This window comes from Perna viridis, chromosome 15, assembly GCF_037379345.1.
Source record: "Perna viridis isolate PV_CMFRI_1.1 ecotype Kerala chromosome 15, ASM3737934v1, whole genome shotgun sequence".
NCBI classification, from domain to species: domain Eukaryota; kingdom Metazoa; phylum Mollusca; class Bivalvia; order Mytilida; family Mytilidae; genus Perna; species Perna viridis.
Genome location: NC_142459.1, coordinates 1713452 through 1737424, shown reverse-complemented (window position 1 = coordinate 1737424; position 23973 = coordinate 1713452). Strand labels below are relative to the sequence as shown.

Genomic DNA, 23973 nt, shown 5'->3' with positions numbered 1-23973 from the left:
TTACTCCTCGATGATGACCCGTAATGTGGCAATTTGGTCAATACATGATCGACCGCATCGGAATCTGGAGAGTTGCTGAATTCCTCACCAGTTTTTGGCAGTTGCTCAGGTCGTCCTTCGTTGGAAGTATAATGATGTAGCATATATTCCACTCTTCACAGATTTCCACTGTTTCCCAGATGTTTTCAAACATGTCATGCAAGGTGTTGTAGGGCTCCATGCACGTCCGGGTGTCACCAGAATAGGTGAAATATATCTGATCGGGCGTTAAACCCTAATCAATTAATTAATCAATCGATCAATCAAATAATCAAGATATTTTAGTTGTTTCTAGACCTCAGGTGGAAATTTGGTTCGGTCCTGGGGCTTTTCCAGTCTTTATTCGTTAAGAGTTTATGATTTCATCCTTCGAGATTGGGCCAGGATCAACATCAAGGTCTTCTCCATGAGGTAGATCAGGAGCATCTGATTTATCTATCACATTGCTAACTTTGTCTTTCACTGGTTTGGATGTGTTGGTCTTTCTACCTACCAGTTGGCGTGTGATTTTGTACCCAGTTTTTGTGTTATTTCTGCCCATTGCATTCTTTGCCTTTGAAGCGAGCTCGTTGATGTAGGTTCTTTTATCCTGTCTGTTCCATTCTCTTTACTTCTATGTTTGCTCGACAACCATTTTTCTGCAATCTTCTCTTGAGCTGGTCAAGTTACATCTTAACAGACCTACGTTTCTCAGTTGTCTCGAATGTATCGTCAGATAACCATGCTTGTATTCCTTCTTTGAGAATTCAAGTTCTTCTTGGCATGTGGTGTTATATGTGGATTTTACTTTTTACAATTGTTTGTCTACATCACCTCTTCCTTATGTTATACTTTCGTTTCCTAATCTGATCTTGTCTAGTTGCCATGGTTATCTTGATCTAAAATTTAGCCACCACAAGTTGATGATCCAAGATGCACCAAGTATTGTTCAATTTATGGTAGCTTGGAGCTGGTTGTAAAACTCTTCTTTGTCTTCTTCCTCTGCTATGTTTGTAGGAGCGTATCATTGAATGACTGTAACTGTTTGTATCTTTGACATAAATCTTGCCACGATAAATCTTTCACTCACAGGATACCATTCGATGAATGATAATTTTGCCCTCATGTTAAATTGGATTTCTACTCTATGTTGATGGTTGCCATCCTCGTTTTGTGGTCCAGAATACTGTAGAGTTTGCCCTAAGAAAGTATGACCGCTCCAGATGATGTCCATCTAACTTCTTCCCTAAATATCAAGGTTGTAGCGCTCCATTTCCGGTTTAGAATAATGTCTTCACACTCCAGCTTGCTATCATTGAGACAGTCCTAAGGGAGAAAAGATTCATCGGCGGATTATTATAGTGAAGTAAAATCGAATGTATTTTGTAATACGTATACTCATATCACAAGTATATTTCAGGAATGTTGCATTGGCTTCAGATCATATAGTGACAATATTAATTAGTTTCGTAATTAAATGTATTATGTAAAAGATGCATATATAAAGAACGGTATATACATGTGATGATTTTATCTTTAACAGATAAAAAGTTCTGTGTAGTACATGTGTACTTTTTACAGTTTAATTGTTGATGGAAGACGTGCATAATAAAGGTTTGACCAGGGTCTGGTTTAGCTGTAGTTCTAATAGTTGAGAGTATTCAGGGTGATTAATTGTATAAGACCAGTGCTTTCGTAACAAATGTGTGTAATGTTAGTTAGAATTTTGTTACAAATATTAATAACTTTTTATTATTTTTTTTATTGACTTTTAGTCTGAGAGCACACGAGAGTGGGCAGCACAAGCTGTATATTTGTAACTTTTTAATGAATTAAAACTTTTGAGATTGTGCATTAGGCACATTGGACTACTATTAAATCTTAGGTGTCGCAAGGTTTCACCCTATTCCATTTGGACTTAAATAACGTATAAGTAAATTTGAGTAGTGCAGGTTCTTATTAGCAATGTTAAATAACATTTAAAGTTGATCAAAAGACCCACGATGCCATAATCTCGGAGCTAATTATATTTTGCTTGTTTGGGAACTATTTAACCATAAAGTTAACAAGTTCTTACACTTGTATGTCGCATATGTCCTCATTGTACATCACGTTAAGAACTAATTCTAATAGGACAAATTAAAGAAGTAAGTTTTCACTGCTCAAAAGTTTGGAAAAGTTTTCTTTTTTTCATTTCAAAGTAAACGTTTTCATCCGCCTTAATTAGTTTATTACTGAACATGCTTGTATACATGCTTGTCATCTCATAAGTAGAAAGGAAATTTGTTGTCATTTAGAAACTGTAAAAGTTCCGAGGTGTCTCGTACATAAGTTCCTTGGTCTTTAACGATAGGTAACAAAAATAGTCAAGAAGAATACGCAAAGGGGGACTAATCGGACGGTATGGTATTCTTATCTTTATTCTATTGGAGATAAAACCTAAATTGGTTATAATGTTTAGTGGTAGTTCGTTATAATGTTTAGTGGTAGTTCGTTATAATGTTTAGTGGTAGTTCGTTATAATGTTTAGCGGTAAATCGTGTATTTTATGTATATTTCTAATAGTTTGTTTCTGGATATTGATGTGCATTCAGTTCCTCATTATAACATTATGAATGTTTCGACTATAAACCTTAAAATTTTAATATTAAAGACGTTTGTTGCATACTTCTTCATACATAATTTAACATGTTGAATGGCAGTTTATGATACATTCACTATATGTACGTACATGAGATTCCTCTCCTCTCCTATCGTCGTCTTTTTGTCTTTTTTTCTACCTAAACATTAAAAAAAAAACAGAATACAACATAATTTTTTTCCACCATTAAGCAACATCATTTATTTTTTTCTTGCCACAGCAAAAATATTTTTTTTTATTTTTCTTCAAAGCTCAATTCATTTTTTTCAAAAATATCCCAGGCCCTCCTTCAATATAAAAATGGTCAGTGTCTTAACAAAACGTTTCACTTTCACCTTCGTTTTCACAGAAACGCAAGTAAATATTTTGGAATGTCAGTAAACATCCACTTACTTCACAATCTGCCTTAAAAACTATGAGGATAAATCAAAGTGTATCAGCATTTCTTCTTCGGCTTCAAAAGCACTACAAAAGTTCCTAAATATAATATATTTCATGAGAGTTAATGGTGCTCTTTTTGTACAGTTTTGATTGAACTATGTCTCCAACCTCTTTTTAAAAATGGAGTAAACACGTTCGAAAAAGCTCATTAACCGCCATATATAGGACAAATAATAAGAATATCTAAGACTTTTTTTAGTGGAAATCAAAAGAATGTAATGCAGGAAGAAAGACCAGACAGGAAAAACAGACACACACAACAAAAAACATAAAATAACCAAAATAATACGTACAAAGAAACAAAAGTGAATGAACATCTTGGACTGCGATAAAAACTTGGAGCATAGACCAGGTGCACCGATAGGGTAAGCGTCCTCTGCTTTTCTAAGAACACCCTCCGAGCTGATCATACAAAATTTCAAGCCCGTGGTAGAAGAAAGAGGAAAGGACAACTATGACACGTTGAACAAATCAGTTCTCATGATGCAGAGGGAAACACCATAACGATCCACGAGACCATAAAACTACTGTTGTAATGACTTCAATCTTGTAGCAAAATAACCCTATTTTAGAAACATAACTGTAAGAAGCCTAGCTCAGTAAAACAGTCTGCGTAGTTTCCACAAGCTCTGGCGTAAAGTGTGGGTTGTGAAATGAAAAGGTGCTTAAGGAATGTGTCCACAGTTGAGAGGAAGGTTGGCAAGACGGAATGTGTCCACAGTTAAGAGGAAGGTTGGGAAGACGGAATGTGTCCACAGTTGAGAGGAAGGTTGACGGAATGAAAAGTTATCATGTTTGTCGTATAGTTTACCATCGATCTATATATAAACGTACTTTTAGAATACACAGGGAGTGATTTTATATACAAACTTGAAGACAAAAAGGCTTCTGCAATGTACAGGAAAAATAATTCATGTATACACTGGAGAATAACATTACATCTTCAATGCACATGGAGTGATTAATATACATATTGGAGTTTAAGTATGCATCAAACATTTGCAGGGAAAGATTTCGTATACAGATTGGAGTATAAAAGTGCCTTTGAATTACACAAGAAGGGATTTCATATTCAGATTGGAGGATAAAAAGGCTTCCGAAATGTTCAGAAATACACAAACAATATACAAGGAGCGATTTCATATACAGACTGGAGTATAAAATACGCCAAAAATATTAAAGGAGTGATTTCATCTACAGTTTTGAGTATAAAAATGCACCACAGATATATAGGAAGTGATTTCATATACAGATTGGAATATAAAAAGGCTTCTGCAACACACAGGGGTTAATTATATATACAGACTTAGAATTAAAAAGACTTCTGAAATGTACAGAGAATGATTTCATATACACACTTGTCTAAGTGCTATTTTATATACAGAATAGAGGATCATCAGGCTTCATAATGACTTCATATACACACCTGTGTATGAAAATGCACCAAAGTCATGCACTTTCAAAATTCTAAACTAAAATTACCGTGCAGAAATTTCACAATAACGAAAAAAATTCCTTCTCATCTGAAGCGTTGCCCAAATGGAACCAAACATTGTATTGTTAGGTCATTTCTTTCTACAACATATCGAGATAAACAACTTTATATTAAGTCATTGTAACTTAAAGCTATTAACATGATAAATGAATAAGATGTAATGTGCATTTCTTTATTCCGTTCATAACTGGGATTTTGTTGGCAAAAATAGCAAAACAGGGTGTAATTTTTGGTTATTTGATTAAATATTGACATAAAAATACATTAGCGTCAGACAATTCAAATATATCAAAATTCAAATTCAAGACATGAACATGAAAAAGTAAACAAATGTGATATACATGCATAATGTACCGAATTGAATAAAACTGATGACACATGATTCGGAAGATAAAGTAAAATATAAGATCACACAAAAACCTGAATCACTTGAACTGCCGCAAAAAATCTGAAAACATCATGTGCTGCGGAAGAGTAAGCATATATTGCTTAACCATCAACATCATCATATTGAAATTTAGTTACCGTAACGATAACATATCCCTGTACTATCTTCCAATTAGGGTTACAATTCTGTCCCATTACATGTACTGACGTAAGCCCGGGAGTGATTAACTCCTATCATTAAAAATCAGTCTATTTGGTATGAAATGTATAAGGTATGATCAGACTGGATACTCGTGTTATTTTTAAACAGCAATGAATTTATAGTTTTATCTTGAAGTTAACAAAATTTAAGTAATTGTACAAAATATTTAGTTTGAGGACTCTATTTCTGCATGAAGTTCAAGATCTAAATGAACGCAAAGAGACAACAGTTTGAGATTAGACAGAAATTACTGAAGCATGAAAATATAAAAGATTTATGTTTAATATGCAGTGTACTAAACTTTCATATCTTAATGTCATTACGTTGACCGCATACGAGAAAGAGTGTTGCGTCATTATTGGTAATGGAGCAGTCGTTACCTTGTTTGCAGAGTATCGTACACGGTGCTGCGTGTTCGTAACTTAACATACTCCTGATTAGGAAGCTTATTTGATAAAACCCTTGAAAAAAGTATCAAATTCTGTTAAACAAACGTGGTATGTAATGGACCATTCATACGCTAATTTATAAAAGTTTGTTTTAACATTGAGGAAAGGCAGTGGAAAAATCTCTTTATCAAAAAAAAATTTAATAATACTTTGATTGCTTTATATCAAATAATAATTTTTAATAAAGAGAAGTATTGCCAAGCACATCGCATTACAGAATAATGTCAAAGGGATATAGAATTTCTTAATGAATAGTCAAATTTATGTGCGTACATAAAATAGAAAATAACCCGCAATTCAATAGAGAATTTTAAGTCTGTATAAGATGAAAATTGATCCAGGGACAAAGAACAGACACGCACAACATGAAATAACTAAAGTAATACATTCAAAGTAACAAAAGTAAATAAACTCGGACTCCACCATAACCTTAGATTATTACATAACATTTCCAATCAGTCAACTTAGTTGGTTCTTGGATAGGTACAAGAGCAAGGAAAAAAGCAATATTTGTTAAAAAAAAACCTTAAACGTAAATGCTGAATCAACCACCACTTTTGATACAGAAAAACAATGATTTCTTTCTGACATCATAATGAGTCTAATATTTAGAACCAAAACAAATATATGAGCGAAATAAAACCATTGTACATGTACTAGTATTGTTTCTATTAAATTTATAAATACAAAATGGCGCCTTCGCACTTACATTCTACCTTTATATGACGCCACTGACTCCGTTACTGTAATAAAGATCTTGTCAATGTAAAACTCAACAAATACAGAAAATTGTCAATATAAAACTCAACAAATATAGAAAATTGTCAATATAGAAAAACCAATAGTTCGTTGTATCACTGGTATTTTAGGACCTTGCATGAATATTGTATTACAAAAGTATTTAGTGTTTTGTTCCATTTATATTCAATACTAGGACGTATATGTTCGATGCGTTCAGGAATTTGAAAGACGAATGATGAATAAGAAAACAAAGGATATAGGATTAGATGTGTTAATAGACAGCTTTATTTTAGTTGTATGATCTAACGAAGTTTAGCATGAGGGGTAATATCAAAATTACCGAACAAATAAAATCTGGGTAAAGGCAAACGGAAAGTCCGTACAACAAAGTGCCAAATCAGGAACAACCCGGAAATTTGAAAATCCTTTTTGTTCCAGACTTGGTACAAGCATTTGCAAATAAAAAAAGTGGTTTATCAGGATTAAAACATTATGCTTAATCTTCAGCTTCCATCAAATTAAGCATGGATAATAGTGCTATTTACAAGAACGAATGTATGTTTGTTCACTAATTGAGTTGTCCCTCTTAGTAAGCGCAGTTGGCTTTTCCTGCCTATTGGATAGATTGCTTACTCTTTGGTTTAACTCGTTATATATCTGTCGTCACAATATTGATGATTATGAGTTGCTCAAACCAGTAAAATAAAAACAAAATGACGATGTGGATAATGCGGAAAAGGTAATACATAATCTAACAATAGTCAAGATAACGAGATTCCATAAATTGATATAAATCAAGTACATGGAAAAATACATTAAATAAATAAACAAAAAAATAAATTATTACTCCACTAACAACATAAGTATTAACAAAATGCATCGGTAGGGCAAACATTATCTTCTAGATAATATTTCCATGAATCGATAAGTTAATTTATTTGCATTTTTACTATACTAAAGTGCGCTTATACGGGATTTAGCCGTCCTAAATAGGATTCAGCTGTCTAATACGACTTTTACCAGTTCAATAGGTCATATAGGCCTGGTAAAAAGCCACATTGTACCAGTTCAATACGTCATATAGGCCTGGTAAAAAGCCACATTGTACTAGTTCAATACGTCATATAGGCCTGGTAAAAAGCCACATTGTACCAGTTCAATATGTCATATAGGTAAAAAGCCACATTGGTCATAGCCAATATGACGTATTGGACTAGTTAGTCAATAAAGGTATCCAGGGTTACGCCTCAGTCCAATATGGCTAGCCTCTTACCAATAACTAAGACAATATGGAAAATTTTACGCAATAATACTAAAATATAAACATACTGACAGCCATACAAATTTTATATCTATCGTATGTTTGCATTGAATCGATAGAATATAATGTAAAGCAAATGGATATTTGAAGAGAAAGTGGAGTTGAAGCTTCATCTTAACCGGGAAATTCGATATAATGTATCGCATTGTACTCGTGGCTTACTGTCTGAAGAGTTATAATATTGACGAGTAGTTAACAAGGCATTTGATCATTTGGTAACACGCGTAAACTATTGTCTAATAAAATCCCTATTTGGTAAAAGAGGCGTAACTTTCCTTTCTTTCCCAGATTTATATGTTCCTTCTATATTGATTTTTCCTTTCTATTTTCCTTTTGTCTGTAGCATAATCTGTTTAGCACCTGTGTATGGTGTTTTAATTTCACAACTCATACATTGTCAGATTTTGCTGTAACTACGCAGACTTTTTCGTACCAAGCTAGACTTCTTATAATTATGCTTCTGGGTCAGGGTTATGCTACAATATTGAAGTCATTACTACAAAAGTTTTACGGTCGATATCGTTGACTCATGGTTCGTTACGGTGTATTTATCAGCACAATGAGAACCAATTTTTTCAACGTGTAAAATTTTCTTTTCTCCTTCTTCTATCCTAGAGTTGACTTTTTTATGAAAAGCAGAGACGCTTACTCTACAGGCGCAACTGATCCATGCTCTCATGGAGTTAGAGTTTCTAATTTACTTTTGTAAATATGTTTGTATTATTTTGGTTATTCTATGTTCTTTTTATGTATTTCTGTTTTCCATGTCTGGTCTTCGTTCATGGATTACATTATTGTTCGTTTTTGCAAGAAACAAAGTTCCCTTGCTTACTCTTTTACTTGGTGCCATTTTCAGATGAAATCTTTTTCTTCTGGCTCCGTCCAAAAAAAAAAATGAATTTTAAGTGTAAAGATTTTATTTCTTTGGATCAATCGGTTTTCGGATAACTTATTTTATTTCTAACTACACTATAGTATAGGCGGTTAGTGTGTTCCAATAGAAAAGGATAAGTCACATACTATGAGGAATCGTAAACATACTGACTGACAAAGAATGTTCATATCTGTGATATGTTTACATATTGTACCCGAGGCTTACTCTCTATACAGTTATACATGTATATGATATAAACAAAATAGATATTTGATGAGCTTTATCGGGAAATTCGAGACAATTTATCATTCTGTACCGGTGGCAAACTGTCTAAGAGTAATCAAGGGAACCAAGGATTTAGCGGTAACCAAAGAATGTAATCCAGGGACAAAGACCAGACATGGAATACAGACATTCACAACAAAGAACACAAAGTAACTAAAATCATACATATACAGTAACAAAAGCAAATGAGCAACTCGGACTCCATTAAAAACTTGAAACATGGACCAGGTGCACCGGTAGGGTAAGCGTCCTCTGCCTTTCTAGAAACACCCGCCGAGTTGCTCATAAATGTGAAGTCCGTGGTAGACGAAAGAGGAAAGGAAAACTGACACGTTGAACAAATCAGTTTTCATGTCGCAGATGGATACACCGTAACCATGTAACGATCCACGATTTCATAATGTCGGCCATAAAACTTTCGTAGTGATGACTTCAATCTTGTAGCAACATAACCCTGCTCCAGAAGCCTATTTGTTAAAATTCTAGCGCGATACAAAAAGTCCGCGTAATCTCGGCAAGCTCTGGCATAACGTATGAGTTGTGATATGAACACTCCATGCGCAGGTGCTGAAGGGATGTTGTCACAGAAGATAAGAAAGTTGACAACCCTGAATGAAAAGTCATCACGTTTGTCGTTAAGTTTGGTCAATAGTTTTCTTTTACCATCGATTTCTAAGTATAGGTCAAGATATGAGGCCGACTTCACAGTGTCTGTGGTATTATTTATCTCAAGTTTTTCGGGGTAGATGCGATGTATCAAATCCTCAAAATTATGATTGTTTAATGATAATACGTTACTTATATAGCGGAAACTGAGATTAAAGGATCTACCTAAATGACATTCTTTCTTTTGGATCAGATCAGCTATAAAGTCAGTTAAATACAACTGTTCAATACATATGTAGTATTGAACAGTTGTATTTAACGCATTCGATGATCTGGCAATACGTGTAAACTATTTGATTAAATCTTTATCTGGTAAAAGAGGCCTTTCTTCTTTTTCTCAGCATCAAGATGGTCTCAACATAATTTATACGTTCCCTTAACAACGGTTCAACTGATTCATTAGTTAGGATCAAACATCCAATTAACGTACGAAAAATATTTGATAGATTAATAGAATTTTATTATATTAAAACATCATGACACTAGTCTGAATATATTATAGACAACCACCCTAGCTGTGCTGTCGACATGCTTGATTATATTTCCAAAACAAATACATGTAAAGACTGGCAATAACAATTTTGTTGTGACGTCATAAAAGTTACAAATTTTTAAAAGTACCAAAATGTCGCCTACTTGTTTAGTGTTTTTTAAACATTATGATAGTATATCTTTTTATATCTAATATAAGCATGGAAAATGTATGCCAATCGCATGAATCATTGCAACAAATAATGGAGTAATCAAGGGAACTAAATTAATGTAATCCAGGAACAAAGAACAAACATGAAAACAGACAAACACAACAAAGAACATAGAATTACCCAAAAAAATACATAAGTAAGAAAAGTGAATAAGCAACTGCGACTCAAATTGGAAAATTGGAAACATGGACCAGATGCATCGATAGGTAATCAGAGTATTATTTTGTGTTATTCTTTTATGCATTTTATTTCTGTATCTAAATTCTATATGTTTTGATCACACTGATCACACCTGTTACATTGTCTGATGAAAAATGTTTCCGTGCAAAATTATTCATAACACGACCGTGAACTGGAAAAGTTAAGTAGCAGTCTTAGTAAGAATCAAATAAGTTCTGTAATATGTTATACCCCCCCCCCCCAAAAAAAAAAAAAAAAAAAAGCTACATATTTTTATTTATGTTAATGAGTTGCGTTATAGGTCCATATGATGAAATGTATAATTAGTGATTTCAATCTGGGTGCTCTTTGGAGATATTTCACATTGAAAATCACACAGTTTCTATTGCAAATAAGTATCATTTTCAGAGTTAACTCCCTTGATTTTGAATTGTATAGTACATTCGATATAATTCATATTTCTTATGAACAACTACATATGGAAAACAAAATGTTACTGTCTGTTTATTTAAGCATTTTAAACAAAAATTATTAAAAAAATAAAAATAAAAAGGCTTTCCAACCATGAATCGCAATTTTGCACGATTCTTAGATGAACTGCTACTTAAAAACGAAAACGTATGAGTCCAACAATAAATTTTTTGAAGAATAAAGTATGCATTGTACATACAGATTCGCCTGCGTAAATGTTGGATTTAACAGTAGCAAGTTTGGGATAGGGTTCGATGAGTTTGGAATGTGGACATAGAGAATGCGGAACAGGATATAGAAAGAGCGGACAGTTTACCCTGGGGAACATTGGGAATAGGGAATCCGGAACAGGTATGTTTGGGTGGAAAGTGTTTGTAATGAAAGAACTGTCATAAGTCAATTTAAATCAATAAAGTGTGATACATAATGCGTCATTTTTAACAACCTGCCAGTCCATTTTTCTTTTTCAACCCACACTAATTGCTCTGAATGGTTTCACTCCATTATACTGTTTCCTCCAGAACAGTCATAACAGAATGCATAATATCATAATAAAAGTACAAACCGATTGGGCACAAATACATTGTGATGTCACATTTCTCTTTCCCCGTGTGGAATATAGGTGTCAAAATAAAGGCCTACAACAGCGGTAAGCTCGTCGTAGAAGGCAACTAAAAAGCACTCAGCTCCCAGGCCGGGGTAATGGCGCTCTTCCCATTGAGTAAATGGGTTGTGAGTCCAAGGCTACATGCTCGGGTTGTCAGGCCATAATGCGGAAAACCTGACAGCAAACCATAGTTGTGCAACGTGTTGGGAAAGTTGCCAGGTTCCTCGCACGTTAAAGAACTCTGCCGTTGTATTCGACAGGAGGAGGAATCCTGTCTCTGCCGCAGGAAGTTAATTTCTCCGACCCTAGCCACTTTTCCCTATTTCTTTGGACAATCAAAATTTGTCGACTCTATTATATTTTATCAAAACCAATCTATCATTTCATCATCATTTCATATTAATTTTATCATCGCCCAGATATAGCTGAAATATTGATGCCTATGCGCTAAACACCACTCAATCAGTCTCCCACATTGATGTGTGTTTTTGTACGACTTCAAAAACCCACAGTGTCTTAGTGTCTGGATTGCATTCTTTTGATTTTCGCTAGAATGAATCTTGTTTTCCTCATTATACTTTGAACTAAACGTCATACATTCAATGTCACAAAATAGGGGTGTGTCAGGAATTCATTGTTAAAATATATGAAAATATAAATTATATAGAATGTAAAATGAATTTAAGTGTAGGTATAACTTAGAGAGGTAGACTTATGGTAAGAGACATAACTATTACAAATCATTGGAACGTTTTTTGTTTTGTTTTGTTTTGTTTTTTTTTTTGCATTTTAAATCAATCTCGTGTTAGCATCCAAGTAATTTAGATTGGTTTTATTCTGTTTCAAATAAAAGCTTTAGAGTCTATGATGAAATTAAATATGGTATTACCATACCATTGATTTCATGAGTGATATCTCTTATCCTAGGTCTATCCCCTTTATTTGTCGATAAATACATGCAAGGGTCGATATACCTTAATTCGCTGATCATTACATGTAAGTATCATGTACATGAATTAAAGATGTGAAATTGCATTCCTTTGCGATGCCTGGTGGCTCTCGAAAAACACAATATGCACTCCAATATTTACTCAATGTAACGGTTCAGTTTCTTATATTTTCTATATATGAATTATTATAGGTTTTTGTATGTATAATTGTGTTTTTTACACTACTTATACGGCTTATTTATTAAATTGAAACAGTATTTTTTAATTTAATTTAACTTATTTTACATTAATATCAAGTGACCCAGCTGCCAATCATTCAGTTCATTGAGAAGAAAACTGTTACATGCACACGTTTCACTCCAAAATATTTATAGCTGCATATTTAGGCAGATGATACGCTTTATTTATGACTTGTGCTGGAAAGCAGATGCAGTTAGTTTGCAGAATGATTTCAACATTAAAGAATTTCAATTTTTTACTGACGTTTGGATGTTTGGTTTTCGCAGGTAAGATCCACATTTGTTATCGAATTCTCATATATAAACTATTCCAAAAAGGGAAAATACAAAGTTGAATGTGTCGGTATAAATCAGTTTTTCCATTGACTACTTCTGAGTCGGTATAAAAGCTCTACAGAGCTTTCCTTTTTTTTGTGATGTGCATCCGACTTTAAATAAAAATTTCTGTTCTGTCCTGTTAGTTTATGTCTGTGACGAAGCCCACAGCATATCTTTAAATGGATTTAAAAATCTAAAACTGTTACCAGGAATATTAAGTTTTATTCCGGTGACGGAGTTCGCTGTGAATGAATTATGGACTTTGCTATCAATATCTGAGCTACTGTAATAAGTAAACACTTTGATATCTAAAACAGTGAGAAAAAAAACAAACCTAGAGTTGTATGCCCTGGTTACTCCAAAATGAGCGTGACCAGACAGCAGGAGTACTTACAATTCAAGATAGCGTTGCTAATTATTATCATGTGATCATCATAATATTAAGACGACTAGTAACACGTCTGGCTCAACATGGTTCACCAAAAAATGTCTTAAATCAGACAATATCATTTAACCCGAAAATGCCTTCTTTATTTAAAAAAAGATCACTATTCGTTACTGGATTTGATTAAAATGTTGTAAAAAAACTGAGGTTGTTGACAGAATTATCTGCCCTTGAAATGTTCATGTTTGGTACATTTCAATGAAATTATAACTCAATTACCAAAATGACATTACAAATGTTGCCTTTTTACATTAATTCTGATGGTGCGAATAGAGAAATAACAAATTCTTAATGTTTATCCCATTGCTTGATACTTAATGATCATTTCACTGGAATTTTATCCTTGTCAGTAATCGACATTTGTAATTTAATCCAAACATGGTTACCTTGATAATGCTCGGTGAGGTCTTGTCGTAACAGTCTTCTAATTACATTCATTTCAATTTATTTGTTTTAGGAAAATCGTCCAGCTTCCCAGTAGAAAGTTTTTTATTGTTTTGGACCCTCAGTGGGCGATACCACTCGCTCTGGTAGAAGTTATTGTGATTGGAAACCGGTTCCCATTAATTTCCGGATATACAACGTTACTTACAGCACAATTCATTTATGTATTTCTTATTGAAATTCTAATACAAATGAAACACATATAGTAAATTTAAAAGAGTTGTAGTTTAATTTTCTTTACCGGAATTTTTGACGTAAAACGTATTGAAAACCGCAGACGATTTTGAATTTTATTGTTTACTTCCAGGTACTCGAAACGCTGTATAATAATGCAATTTTTTAATTTTTTTATGTTTTTTATTAATTCCTTTAGCATGTAGAAATAGATATTTGTCATTTTTTATCGGTATTTATTACTCAAAAAGATAGTTTGCCTTTAACACTAAACTCAAAGCTGTCTAATTGACGAATCTCCATGCTTTTGAATGGTAGACTAGGACCCATTCTCGTGCAATCATTGGATCACATGACGAGACTGACATACCCTATATGAGTATCGATATAATTTTGATTCATTCCTAAATACATACTGCTTACTAGGTTCGTTTTCCGAGCAATTTACTGTTTATCGACTTGGATAACATTCCATCACTTTTTTGTTAAAAACACGGAGTTGAATCAAGTCTGGGTAAAAAACGAAAGAATGAAACTACAATTGTTCTCGTCGCGGAGATAGCTAGACAACAAATTACCAGTGAATGTAGAAACCTTTATCATGAACTTCAAGGAAATAACACATACAGTAAATACTCAGGAAATATATTTATTAAGATTAAATAAAATACAGAGACGATGTCGATAACAAAAATCGATTTTCATCACACCTTGTTCGACATTAAGCCAAGTACGGAAAGGGAGATAATATTATCTTTTTTATTTGATTTTTATTTTTACCTGGATATTATAAAAAAAAAACATGCTTTGCATTTTGTCTTTGACAGTATATTTTAAAATCTTTCTGATTATTATGACTTATTATGGCTTTTTTTGGACCTATCTATGACTTTTTGAAAAAGACCACGTTACATCATCATGTAAATAAAAACAGGTGAAAGTGTAGGGATGTCAATTTCAGTTAATATTTCTGTTCAAATGATACAGAAATAAACCAAAAATTTGTTTAGTCGTCTTTATCTTGAACTGAGTATATTCAGAAGATGTATTGTGACTTAAATTCCATTTTTTTTTTTGTTGAATCAAAAGTCAATCAATAGTTTTTAAATATGGTTGATAAATGTATTAAGAAATGTGTTTTTTTTATTTCTTTATATATCCTCTATCAGTAATAGTCCTCAAAAACACCTTTATTAATAATATAATAATAAATTGCACTGATACAGTGTCTGTTACCAAAGAATGGCATTTATTCCGTTACAATTGGTAATAACTATGGTTCTTACTTCTACAGTTAACTTATGATTGGGCTCTTTCTGTTCCTTCCTGTGTGGGATCCCCAAAAGAATTTTCTATTCCTGGTAGTACTGTCATCGCTCCATGTTTCAATCATATCATATTAACTGAGGGTGGAAGTTGTTGGATTAGAACAACAACGGATGAAATACTACTGTGTAGAGCTACATCGGAAATAAGACACAGTTTTCCCGAACAAGTGACCTTCGTAGCTCGCTGGTTATTCGTGGCTACGTGGCATAATGTGAAAAGAAACAGCGGCGACGTACCAACAACGGAGGTATAACACTTAATGAAAAATTTATATTTGAAATGTAAACTCACAGATTTCAAAAGGTCTTTTTGCATTAAATAGCGGCTTCACAAGGCTTTTGTATTTTTTTACTTGGGCATTTATTCAATCCATCAATATCTTATTTCGTTAATTATATATCGTTTATTGAGCCACATTAGGCATGTAAGAGGAAAAGTTGTACGTTACATTATATAAATGGTCGGATATTGCTATTCACTGCGTCTCTATTCTTTTAAAGATGCACTCCTCTTTTTTTCTTAATTTTGAAAAATTTCTTTCTAAAAATACACCACAAATACTGTTAACTTCAGTTCATATAGAGTTATCAAAGGAACCAGGATTCGAGAGGAAAGCAAACAAATATGATAGAAATATAATAATGTTCTCAATCATGTTCTGACTGATTGACGTATTTAAAATAGATGAAGGTAGACAATATGTATACTTTTGTAAAGAAACACGTTTCAAGCTGTATTGATTGGTGGTGAAGAACAAACACATGTAATGTTTTTATATGACGAACTGGAATGGTACATAGACTTGACTCAGGTAAGTATGTAGACATCAAGCTTTATTAGAAAATACAAACCTCAGTGAATATAATCCGGGTATTTTTCAGAAATAGACTTCTTTAAATCAGAAGAAAGTGAGTTTATCCCTACTTTCCCCTTAAAATGGTATTCCAAAATCGGTAAGCGCGGCACAGAACCACTTGCAGAGGTGCATACCAAATATGAATGGCTGTGATCAGTACGTCCTAAGAAAATTTTCTACGAAAACAATTACATAACAAATATGCTCGAAAACAAACTAAATTGGTAAACATGAAAAAAAAGTCCAAGAGAACCAGAGGTATGTGATCACTAGCTGAGGCTGCATACCTGAGTGGATATGATCCCGAGTAAAACGTTATAAAGGTTTTGATAACGTATGGAATGACGGTATGGCGGACAGAGCTAAAACAGTATACCCATCTCTTCTTAGAAATGGGATATAATAAAAAAAAAGTTTGTAAATGTTAGAGAGAGAGAGCAAGCAAGTGAGCGAGCGAGAGAGAGAGAGAATTCTTTTTTTTTAATTTTGTGAACGTGGGTAAAAGGGTATAATTGTTTAACTGTTTCCCATTTTTCTTAATTTTGTCTCAGTATCCGTGATTACCTATCACAACACTTATCACTACCGTAGTGGTACAGAATGTATACAGATCTCCTGAAAAAAATAAACATTTGTTGTATTTACTACAGAAGCATGATAGTCATCATGAACTTGTGGAACTTTACGTCTTGTCCATCTGCACCATGATAACCGGTTTGTTCAACGTGTCATAGTTTTCCTTTCGTCTTTAGTCTACCCCGGGCTTGACTTTTTTATTCGTAACTCAACGGATGTTTCACGAAAAACGGAGGACACTTATCCTATCTGTGCACCTGTTTTATGCTCCCAGTTTGTAGGTGAGTCCGAGTTGCTCATTTTATTTTGTTGCTTTGTTCGTGTTGTTGTTGTTTTTTTTATTATTTTGGTTTTATTATTTTTTCTGTTTGTTTGTTTTTATGTTCAATGTCTTGATGTGTGTATCTGTTTTTCATGTCTGATATTTGTCCCTAGAATACATTCTTTTAATTTCCGCTAGAACCTTGGTTTTCGTTGATTACTCTTTCAAACATAAATCTGCAATATATACATGTCCGCATTGTAGGTAGGTTTCAATGCTGCTGGCTATACGAACTTTTACCTTTTTCCGGAATCAAATTCAATCACCCGATCTTCTTAAACTGGTTGAAAGATCGAACACTGGTGAACCAGGAAAATTTATCTTTAAAATTGATGGACCGCAAATAGAGTTTTCTACTAGAAAAAGTATGATAATTATGTTTATTTAATACTTTCATCAGTTGCTTGACCAAATACTTTTATTTGTTGCAGGATTTTAAAAAAGTCCTTAAAAGTCTGTTATATAATTTTATTGGATAGTCATCAATGCAAAGAATTATCAATAACCAAGGTTATAGCGGTAATCAAAATGATGTAATTCGGGGACAAAGACCAGACATGGGAAACAGACACACACAACAAAGAACATGACGTAACCAAAACCATACATACAAAGCAGATAATTATAATCATACACAGTATATTAAAACATTTCAATGCAATATTTAAAACAACTTGAACTATTAGAAACAAACCAATATTGATTTTTTATTTTTATTTTAGACGATACTTCGAAGATTGCTTTCGTTCGTCCTTTTCCACAGGGAACATCCTGTCAAACAGGCACTAGTATAAGATTACATCATAAGCAACATTTTCTCTTTTTTCGTATATGAAGCTTTAAATGAAATCTGTGTCTAATGATATTATTTCATTGCATGACTATGTTTAACACTTGGAATGATATTTAGATATGCCAAGTTTTCTCAATTAAAATCTAGGGATTGAAAATATATCATTATGTATATGTGTAACGGGAGATATGTATGAATGGTGTCCGGAAATTTAATTTCTGGTTCTCTATGGCATAAGTTATTTTACCCCTTTCAGTTGCGCTGTGCCCGGAAATCTCTTTAACTAATGGTTATGTAGCATATAACGGAAGCAGATATGAAGGAAGTGCAGCCATCTTTAGTTGCAACACAGGCTGCAATCTAACTGGCAATCAGTCTGTTGTTTGTAATGCTACTGCATTATGGGATGGAAACGTTCCAAATTGTGAAGGTAAGATAGAAGTAGTATTTGTTTTAAATAATAGTAATTGTAAGAATCATGCAAAATTTGTGATATTTTATACACCCCAAAAAAGCTACATATATTTACTATTGTCATTAAGTTTGCCTTAAAGATCTATATGATGCAATGTGTAGTCATTCATTCCAATCCGTATGCTATTATGAGATAATCCACATAAAAAATCCAACAGTTTCTATTGTATTCTGATGTCATTTACAGTGTTATTTCCCTTAATTTTGAATTATATATTACATTCTGTATATTTTTATCTCCGAAGAACAAGGGTAATATAAAAAGCCAAGTGCTAACGTTTAATGAAATTATCAAAAATACAAATATGTACTCTTGAACCATAATTCACATTTTGCATGACGAACTATTTCAAAATATTAGAATCTACAATTAAAATGTATCATGAATTGACTGGATGTTTCAGATGTCATCAATTGATCATAGGATGGTGACAGGTGAATACATCTACGGTAAATCTATAAAGTGGTATCGGGTATTCACTTAGGACTGGAAATGCTACACGGATATGTGGATTTGATGGTTCATGGAGCGGTAAAATGCCAGTGTGTGAAAGTAAGTGAAGTATATTTTTTTCCAAAATCATAATTAACCAAAGACTCGGAATGTACGGGTCAAATTGTGTTTTTATTATCAACTATTTGTGAAAATTCTTTGGGATTAAAATAAACTTTGTTTAATAAAGTCATAAATTCTTCAGGCCTTTCATTTTTTTTCCTTCATTTTTTTATATGTACATTAATATGTTCTGAATTGATATTGTTTATGAAGCCAACAGTTTAAAACAATTCATTTGTTTTTGAATCCCGACCAAATGAACTCGCCATTTGAAGGTACCAAAAATCATGTTAATCCACAAAACGCCACAATACAGTTATATATTTGATACAAGGAGGTAGAATTCGGGTAAGGGGCACAATTCATGAAATCAGTGATATGATTGTATCGTATTCAATTTCACAAAAAAATCCATCAAGCTTTCATAAGAAATAGAATGAAATCAAAGTTACTTTGATGCTTACATGAAATTTATGTAAAATACTGAAAACAAACGTTCCTATGATTTGTAAGAGTTACTGCTCTTACCCTAGGTCTACCTCTTAAAACCAATCAAACTTGAAAATTTTTAAATCAAGCTATAATCAATTTATAATACTCTGTAGAAATAAACCCAAAGCGATCATGTTTAAGACGCTACAAATGGAGATATGGTCAATACGGTGCTATAAAGAAAGTAGCGGTGTTTATCACAAACAGGTGTCCATAATGCAAACCTCGTGCTTATGTGGTTTCACCTAATAAATTATTCTACACATGTTGTTATTCTCCTGATTTTTGTTTTTTTTTTTTTGTCTACAGTCAATGTCAGTATTTTTATATTCTTCGGACATGTATTTTGTGACTTTTTATAGTTAGAAGGGTACTTGAGTTATTACTAGTTTCTTCTGGGTATCTATTACAAAGACTTATTGACATTATCAATTATTAATTATCAATTTGGATATTTGAACACATTACAAATGAGAAAACACAAAGATTGATTTATTGATTGATTGATTGGTGTTTGAGTACCACTGGAAAATTTGGAGAGATGGGTATGGTCGGGCAATTTAGCCTCCTGTACAGAAGCTGGGATTCTTCCTGTCGAATATCACAGTAGGTCTCTATAACAAGCCAGGAATGTAGCATTTGTCCAGACACGGTGTCCATTCTACCACCTTGGGCACACAACCCAGTTTCGCCCTGGGCAAATCGCCCTAGCCATAAGCAAGATATCTGAGCGCTTTTTTTTAGCTTTTACGGCAAGCTGTGTGCTGCTGGAGGCTTATTCTGCTGATACCGGGACCAATTCAGAGCCAAACCATAAAGACCTTTTGATACATTTTGCGTGGAATGATCAAAGGAAATGCTTTTAATTTACTAAAATTCTAATATTCTATTTACTTTGTAATTTTTCGTCACATTCTGGTCATATGTGTGGTAAAGAACTCTGTCCTTACCCGAGAAACAACTTCATATTTGGTAATTACATTCATTATTACATAATTTAACATATGTTTTGATATACAATTATTGACTGCAATCGGTATTTACATTTGTATCAACCCGACAAAAAGGTGAGGGTTGATAAATCATGATAGCGACTTATATCAAATAAGGGTAACAACAAAGTATATTCTTTAGGACAGTATATGCATTTACCACTTTGTTCCTGTATGTGATATACGACGACTTTGTTAACCCGTCTGACATCCTAGCCAGTATATTCTTATGAACGCTGTCAGCCATGCTTTAAATAAAAAAAGCTACCACGTTGTATTACCGTGCGAGGAGACGAGACCAAATCTTCACCAGCAGTAGTAATGGGTGTAGTAAATAACGGTAACAACAAAATTACCGAACACTAATGCAATTTACAATTAAGTCAAGTAAAACAAAATCTGGAAAAATAGGTATTACATTACTAGAGCAACTGGTTCCACAATGGTCCTGACTTGGTATAACATTTAAAACGAAATGATAGGTTTACAGCGTGCTCTGCTTTTCTAGAAATACCCGCCGAGTTGTTCATTAAAAGGCATATCTGGGGTAGACGAAAGAGGAAAAGAACACTATGGCACGTTGAACAAATCAGTTTTCATGGCACATATGGATACACCGTAACGATCCACGAGTTCATGATGACGACCATAAAACTTCTGTAGTGACGACTTCAATCTTGTAGCAACATAACCCTGTTCTAGAAGCCAGGGCGATACAAAAAGTCTGTGCAGTCTCCATAAGCTCTGGCATAAAGTATGAGTTGTGATATGAACACTCCATACGCAGGTGCTGAAGGGATGTTGCCACAGTTGAAACGAAAGTTGACAATTCTGAATGAATATTCATCACGTTTATCGTAAAGTTTGGTCAATAGTTTTCCTTTACCATCGATTTCTAAGTGTAAATCAAGATATGAGGCTGACCTCTCTGTGTCTGTAGTATCCTTTATCTGAAGTTATTTTGGGTAGATGCGATGTATCCAAAAAATCCCCGAAATTAGGATTGTTTAAAGATAATACGTCACCTATATATCGGAAAGTGAGATTTAAGGATCTAGCTAAACGTAATTCTTTTTGTTCGGATCAGATAGCTATAAAGTCAGCATCTATTCCCTTCGTAATTAATAAAATATGGATTAATTTCAGATTATTATAATGAAAAACTCAGATTCAACAGGTTTAAAAAGACGTAATTTGACCAGGTCTGATATAATGCTGGACAATTTGTATTTCAACGAGTGCAAAATCTCTTAGATCGTTCAGAAGGATGACTGGTAGTGACACAAAGGTTTATTCTAATGTTTTGAACACTAAAAGGTTGTTGTTAACAAGACAAATTGTTATTATATCTGTTTGAAATGTTTGACATGATCAGGTGCATCATTATCTTGAGCTGATTAAGTGAGTAAGTGATTTCATGAATCAATGTACTTATGAGTCTATACTCGCATATTCTATTTTAGGTAAAAAAAACATCGTTATTAACCTTCGCATGAGCGCTAATGACCTACTTTCTCCAGATTTGGCATAATGACGTATACTTGTGAGACCATAACGACGTCATACTAATGAACTAATACCAACAAACATTTTATTCCCTTATATTTATATTATTGATATGAAAAATGTATTGCATTGAATTAAGATACAATTTCTTTTCTAGGTTGAAGGCATTGTAAAGGGGTAATCACTGGATCAAATACTCTAGCAGAAATCAAAAGAATGTAAATTTAAAGTGGTCTGGAGCAGGCATGTCAGTAAACTGCCTGTAGTCCTTAATTTTTACAGTTGTATAACTTACATTCAGTTTTATTTTTCCGTTATTCCAAAGGACCTTTTTGAACTGATTTAAGGTTGTTTTTTTTTGTGTAATATTTTTTCCACCTTGACTCTATTTTAAAGGTGGACGGTTATGATAACGCTAAAGTACCCTAACCCCGCCGCATTTTTTTTGCGCCTGTCCTAAGCCAGGAATGTCTGGTCTCTGTATGTCTTGTTTCATCTTAACGTTAAGTTTATTGAAAAAACAATGAGGAAAATGTCGAAAATTGATTATTCGTAGCGATGATATTTTATCAATTCAAGAAGTAACGGTTTGGTGATTTGTAGAGAATACTTGTATAAAACACGGCATGACACACGGTTTCTTACAATTTGAACGAAAATTTGGGAACATTCTTTCTCTTAACCTTTTTTTATTTCTCGAGCTCACAATGTTTGCAAAATAATTCATATATTTTAAAACAAAATTTAATATTTGGTTGAAACGTCATAATGCTAGTGATAGAGTAGTATATTTGTAATGATGACGTCATGTGTTGAAGTGATGAGGTCGGTCATATGTCTGTAATGATGACTTCATGTGTTGTAGAGATGAGGTCATATACTGTAATGATGGCGACATGTGTTGTAGTGATGAGGTTATATGTTTGTAAGGATGACGCCTTGTGTTGTTGTGATGATGTCATATGTCTGTAATGATGATGTCATATATTCCAGTGATGAGGTCATATGTCTGTATTATGTATTGTAGTGATGACGACATGTGTTGTAGTGATGAGGTCATATCTCTGTAAGCATGACGACATGTGTTGTAGTGATGAGGTCATATCTCTGTTTGCATGACGACATGTGTTGTAGTGATGAGGTCATATGTTTGTAATGATGACGACAGTTGTTCTAGTGATGAGGTCAGATATGTAATGATTACGTCATGTGTTGTAGTTATGAGGTCATATGTGTAATGATTACGTCATGTGTTGTAGTGATGAGGTCATATGTTTGTAATGATTGGGGTTGATATGTTTGCAAAATATAATTGTACTAGTCTAAAATATATGACAATCCATGCTGGCAATTGATCTTGTGTTTGTAATCATTAAAACAAATAGAATAAATTTTTATTTAAATTTTTCACCGTTTGGAATGCTCAATATCATTACTCATAAATTGATACAGTTACGAGATTCAGTACGTGCGTCTGTGACAGGTTGCAAATATGACAAACGTTAGAAAGTGTCTGCTGTGATAACATTAGAAAAAAAACTGTTAATCATATGATGGATAACCAAGTTTAACGAAAAGTTTACAAGACTGTTTAATCTTCTTCTTGTATGTTTTCCGTATTCGATCAAACGAGACTACTGTCCTCCTTCAACTTCATGTTTAAGTATTTATTCAATAAAAAGAATGTGACAGCATGCATATGAATCATTCCCTTAATAGATTTGTGTATTGAAAGATAACGCTTATAGGGTATGTTCATGAAAAAAAAATATGAGCATGGTTGATTCTTTTCATACAGGTACCACTTCAAACCGTATCCCTCTTTAAACGTTATTATTGGCCCAGTTTAGACATGTTTTCGTTTCACAAAGATAAATTATCCATTCAAACTAAGATAAAGGTCTTTTTAAAACAGGTATCTGGTTTTACGTTTCGAACACATTTCTCTAATGGCATGCTTCGGTATTTCTACCCCTTTGTTAGGAATAAAAATGAAATAATGGAACAATATATTGCAATACATTG

General features: G+C 33.3%; 1 long non-coding RNA gene across 1 annotated transcript; it reads left to right on the top strand.

Moving 5' to 3' along the window:
• The first annotated feature begins 18004 nt into the window (after nucleotides 1-18004).
• LOC148596492 (uncharacterized) lies at nucleotides 18005-22163 on the top strand. The gene is made up of 3 exons (XR_015919176.1): nucleotides 18005-18358; nucleotides 18807-18955; nucleotides 22106-22163. It is a non-coding gene; the product is annotated as an uncharacterized LOC148596492 (long non-coding RNA).
• Nucleotides 22164-23973: the final 1810 nt, after the last annotated feature.